Raw genomic sequence first — 6,000 nt, forward strand, 5'->3', positions numbered from 1 at the left:
AGAAGTAAATATTTTAGACAGAAGCTGGCTTGGGTGTGGAATGAACTTCCAGAGGAAGTGGTGAAAGCAGGGACAGTTACAACATTCAAAGGACATTTAGATCAGTACATGGATAAGATATCAGTTTGGATGATGCTGTGAGCAGCTGCCCTCTCCCTCCCCCTCTCTGAATGGATATCTGTTGGTTTTCATCCTCTGCCAATGCCTGTGCAGTGGCGTGGGGAGGCCAGGAGACGGTGGCATTGCATCACTTTAAGCACCACAGAGACTGCCAGACCGGCCCCACACAGCGACACACACAGGAATGGTTAGGACACGGCGTGAAGCTCATCTGATAACTTAAATTAAGCGTAAAGAAATGCTCAATTCGCCTCGTAAACTGTTAAAATATGAGTGACAGAGAACTCCCAAATTCCACTGTTTAAATAAAAACATCAATTTATTTTTTCACTCTGAAAGTGAATATTTTACTTCAACTATTCACAACTCTGAGACCCTCATTCTCTTAACTGCTTATTACCCGACTCCAGCTCCACAGCAATATACTGTTATGGGTCTGTCATCCTCTAATACCACATGTGCTTTTAAGCTCTCAGTTCAGAACAGCAGTCACCCTCTCTTAAAGGTACAGTACACGATTTCAACTTCATCACATTATACCCTGAAGAATATCGATAAGTGGAGCCAATCCAGATTTCTCTTGCTCTGTGGTTTGTCAATATTTCATTTGCTCTGTCTCGTGTGTGTCACGACTTTTGTTGCTCCATTGACATCATGTCATTATTCGACTCTGTCCATGGGAATACATCAGTATTTCACTTGCTCACACTCTTTCAGTTGTTTCATGGGGACTGTGACGCTATGACAATCTCAATATTTGTAGATGGCACCAAACCTGGAAGAACTGCAAAGTCTATGGAGGGCAGGGTGGAACTCAAACAGGACAGTGACACGTTGGTATCGTGTTCAGATGTAAGGTAGACGGGGATCAATGCAGAGTAGTGTGTGGTGATGCATTTTGTTAAGAAAGATAAAGAAAGACAGTTTAAAACAGGCTGTGCCATTATAAAGGGGGTCCTGGGTGCATATGAGCACAGATTGTTGAAGATGTCAGGACAAGGGGAGAGCAGTAACTCTCACAGATTAGTTTCAGTATCTGATCTGTTTACAGGAGGAGGTGTTGGAGGGAGTCTCGGTGCTCCCTTCCTGGGAGGTGGTGGTGACGATGTGATGTGAGCCCACCCTCATGCCCACCGAGACCGTGGGGATTCCATTTGTACCAGCTTGAAACAAAAGGAAGACGGCTTCAGGGCCATGGCTTCTCAGTTGTGCCGGTGGAAACGGAGCTGCCAGTCGGTTTAAAGTGAGAATTGCCCTTCACTGAACATTGCTCCTTACTCGGTCGGTGGGACGTGGATGTTTTAGAATCTCCACACGTGGTGTCCCGGTCCTCTCCGGCTCCTACCAGAGTCCTCCCCACATGGCGGGGGGAGGGGGTTGAGGGAACGGATATCGGGCAGTCCACCCCCCGGCTTGGCCCTTTCGGTCCAATTTCAGGCTGTTCCTTCTGGAATTGGAGGGAGGGAGTGAGGGAGGGAGTGGGTGGTCCTGCTGTTAGTGTTAGTATAGGTGGGGAAGGGGTCATGGTGAGGAGTCCGGAGGGCGTCAGTCCACAGTGTTGTATCCATGCAGCGTTATTAGTGTGGGGGGTAAAGTGGAGGGAAGAGGAGGGGGAAGATGCTGCATGCGGCAGTGAGAGTGGTGGAGCATGAACCTTGTTCGGTGGTCGCTGCTATAACAGATATACAGTAAGTGTGAGGGAGTAGAGAGAATGCAGTGACCCTTATCCTGACAGAACAGGGAAGGTTATAGATGCTTGTCCTGTATTGCTGGACATTTCTTCAGACCGCAGATACTGCATTGAGCTGGGTGGGGAGCTCAGGCCATCGTCGGTGGGTCTGGTGACGTGGCCTCCACTGGGAAGAGAATGGTTCCCCTCTGTACTAGCCCATACACCAGGGCCTCCGTGTTCCTGTCGACAAACCGTGGTGTAATTGCCCCTTATCTGCCATGCTCGGGGTAAACTGTGCAGGGCAGCTCCGAACTGAGAAATCTCAACCATGTGCCCATTGGCCTTTTAAAGGTGACACCAATGTCAGGGGTCACGGAATATCCAGGAAAGCTCGGGTGATGGTGTGTACCTTCAGACAAGAGGACTCCCATTTACAAAGCTGTACAACAAATGCTCATCCAAACCTCTCCATCATCTGATCTCACACCAATATCCATTTTTCCCATCTTTCCTGGGAAGACAGGCTCATGTTACAGGATGCTATCGAAGTGTCGACATTTCAGCATTCTGCAACCTGGGAGCACATCCTTCCATGACACTGTCTCTCAGTCTCCTCCTCTCTGTCTATTTCCCAAACACCTCCCATGTGGGGATATTTAAACTGATTCCCCTGCCATCTCTCTCTGGCAGTGATGTTCACACCCACAACACCCCCTTGTCATGGCACAATGGAGAGATGGAGCTGGAAATGGATGGGAGCTGCATATCCTGTCACCTCCAGTATGGGCTGCAAGTTTGCCCACGCTGGGCAGTGACCTAACACAGTGTTACTGTGCAATGCACTGGGTTGGGGTACACAGTCCTACATGCTGGTAGGGTAACTGCTCCTGGCTTACAGATCAATGCACTGAGATGGTGTGCACAGTCCTACATGCTGGGAGGGTAACTAGTCCTGGTTTACAGATCAATGCACTGGGGTGATGTACACAGTCCTGCATGCTGGGAGGGTAACTGCTCCTGGTTTACAGATCAATGCACTGGGGTGGTGTACACAGTCCTTCATGCTGGGAGGGTAACTGCTCGTTTTTTCCAGATTAATTCACGGGTGATTACTGCATAGGTCGCTGTGCTGGTCAGACTAACTGGTTGAGTTTCATAGATAATGCAATGATGTAGTCTGTGCAGCTCCACATTCTGGATGGATATTCCGTTCAGTTTCGCACGTTAGTGCACTGCTGAATTCTGCACAACTCCCGGTGCTGGACAGATACCTAGTCTGGGATATAGATCAATTCACTGTTGTGGTCTACACGGCTCCCCGTAATCCTGTGTAGCAGCTTTGAAATGCTGAATGTTCCCTTCCATTTCCTGTGTAACAGGCATGAGAGATTAAAAGATCTGCTCCAATCGCTGAGTAACAGCCTCCAATGGCTGAATGGCCTCATTCTGTTCCTGTTTAAAACTCTGGATGGGCTGAATAGCCTGCTTCAGTATTGGTGCAGTTGTGAGTGGTGCTGAATATTTTGAAACCATCAGTGAACAGCCCACTTCTGACTTTATGATGGAGGGAAGGCCATTGATGCTGCAGCTGTTACTAGCTCACAGTGCCTCATGGATGGCCAGTTTCCATGTGCTTAGTCCTTTAGAAGTATGTCCTACTTCACAGGAGGGAGTGCCACATAACACAGTAAGCAGTACGCCTAATATGAATTATCTCTCCATCCCGGAGGCTCTCAGCCTCATTCGTGATGAAGGTCTGCTGCCCCAAACGGTGATTTTCCTGCTTTTCCAGCAACATACTAATCTTGAGTATGTGAAATATGAGGCTGAGACTTTCCCTACACCAGGACTGTGTGCTGGCTGCTCCTACAGATACTGTCAGGACAGACACCTCTGGGACAAGGAGCTTGTTGAGAATGTTTCCCCCAGTCTGGCTGTTGCGTATGTGAGGTCTCTCCCTGCTCAGTCACCGGGAGACCCGTGGGGATACTCTTGGTGATGGACATCGAAGTCCCACGCACAGAGGATGCTCTGTGTCCTTGTCACCCTCAGTGCTTCCTCGGATGTGTTTCCAACATCGAGGGGAAATGAGTTATCTCCGAGAGGAAGGGTGGGAGGCAGGAGATAACCATCCTCAGAAGATTTACTTGACCATGTGTGATCTGTTACCATAAGAATTCCTGGGTTCAGGAATCAATGTTGGGGAATTGCAGGGTAACTCCTTCCCTAACTCTCCCAGGGTGTCCACACCACTGGTGGGTCTGTCCTGCCGGTGGGACAGAATATCCCCAGGGATGGCGATGGAGCTTCAGGAAACATTATGGGCTGCAAGGTGGCACAGTGGTTAGCACTGTTGACTCACAGCGGCAGTGACACAGGGTCAGCCTCAGGTGACTGACTGAGTTGAGTTTGCACATTCTCCCCGTGTCTGCGTGGGTTTCCTCCGGGTGCTCCGGTTTCCTCCCACAGTCCAAAGATGTGCAGGTGAATTGGCTATACTAAATTGTCCATATTGTTAGGTGAAGGAGTAAATGAAGGGGAATGGGTCTGGGTGGGTTGTGCTTCAGCGGGTCGGTGTGGACTTGTTGGGCTGAAGGGCCTGTTTCCACACTGTAAGTAATCTAATATAATATAATCTAAGTTACCCATCAGGCCTGATCCTGTGATTATGATGGTGTCGGACTGTTTCTTGACTGGGAGTGTTGTGCTGAAAGAGGCAGCATCCGAGGTGCAGGGGAATGAACGTTTCAGGCATAAACCCTTCATCAGGAATGAGGCTTGTGGGCCGGGCAGCTGAGAGATAAATGGGAGGGGGCTGGGGTTGGGGGGAGGGAGCTGGGAATCTGATCGTTAGATGGAGGTGGGGGAGAAGTGATAGGTCAGAGAGGAGTGTGGTGTGGATGTGGGGGAAAGGTGATGGACAGGTCAAGGTGTTCCCCGGAACGTTCTGTCCCCAACATTCTATAAACGACATTCCCCGGAACGTTCTGTCCCCAACATTCTATAACTGACATTACCCGGAACGTTCTGTCCCTGACATTCTATAACCGACATTCCCCGGAACGTTCTGTCCCTGACATTCTATAACTGCCATTCCCCAGAACGTTCTGTCCCTGACATTCTATAACTGACATTACCCGGAACGTTCTGTCCCCAACATTCTATAACCGACATTCCCCGGAACGTTCTGTCCCTGACATTCTATAACTGCCATTCCCCGGAACGTTCTGTCCCTGACATTCTATAACTGACATTCCCTGGAACGTTCTTTCCCCGACATTCTATAACTGCCATTCCCCGGAACGTTCTGTCCCCAACATTCTATAACTGACATTCCCCAGAACGTTCTTTCCCCGACATTCTATAACTGACATTCCCCGGAACGTTCTGTCCCTGACATTCTATAACTGCCATTCCCCAGAACGTTCTGTCCCTGACATTCTATAACTGACATTCCCCAGAACGTTCTGTCCCTGACATTGTTTGTGAACGGCCGGACGTCAGTGAATTGAACAAACGATAAGATCCCGGGGGAAGAGATCCCGTTCCAGGGAGAAGGAGACACTGTTCCGAAGGCCCCTCAGGTAGTTAAAGGGGTGAATATGTTTTCCCTGCGTTTACATTTCTTAACAACACAGGATCGACCACAATTTAGACCAAAACACATGAAATTCCCAAACTCCGTGTGTCTTTCGGAAACTGGGAGAGAATCCTTCAGGACAGCAACGTTTCCACCCTCCATATTAGGAACTGGGAAGGAGTGATCTGTGTCTGCTCTCGAGTGATCGAGTGTGTGGGAATGTTCAAGAAACCATCTATCCTTATGGATGTGTCTCTGTGTGTTTGGGGAGGGAGGATTTCTTGTGGTTTATGTCACATTTTTGTCAGGAATTCAGACCTTCCCATTTGTTATTCCAGTTCCATTTATTTTAATAAATCCCTGAATACAAGGATACATTTGAAAATCTCACTGGATCCCCAATAAAACGGGTCCCTTTGCCTCCAGGCTGATGGATAATGGGTTTGTTTTCCTTCCTCACAGTTAACGTAGTGACCATCTACGTCCTGCTTTATAAAGATTGTGGATTGTCTCCATGTGTAAGACGTTACCTGGGGGCCATGGCAGCGGCGGATCTCCTGGTCATTATCCTCGACCTGATACTGAGACACATTCCCATTGTTTATCGGGATCAGTTTTATTTCCTGTA

The sequence above is a fragment of the Chiloscyllium plagiosum genome, unplaced genomic scaffold, assembly GCF_037043375.1.
Source record: "Chiloscyllium plagiosum isolate Xiang-an unplaced genomic scaffold, Cpla_swu_hap1 HiC_scaffold_13, whole genome shotgun sequence".
NCBI lineage: Eukaryota > Metazoa > Chordata > Chondrichthyes > Orectolobiformes > Hemiscylliidae > Chiloscyllium > Chiloscyllium plagiosum.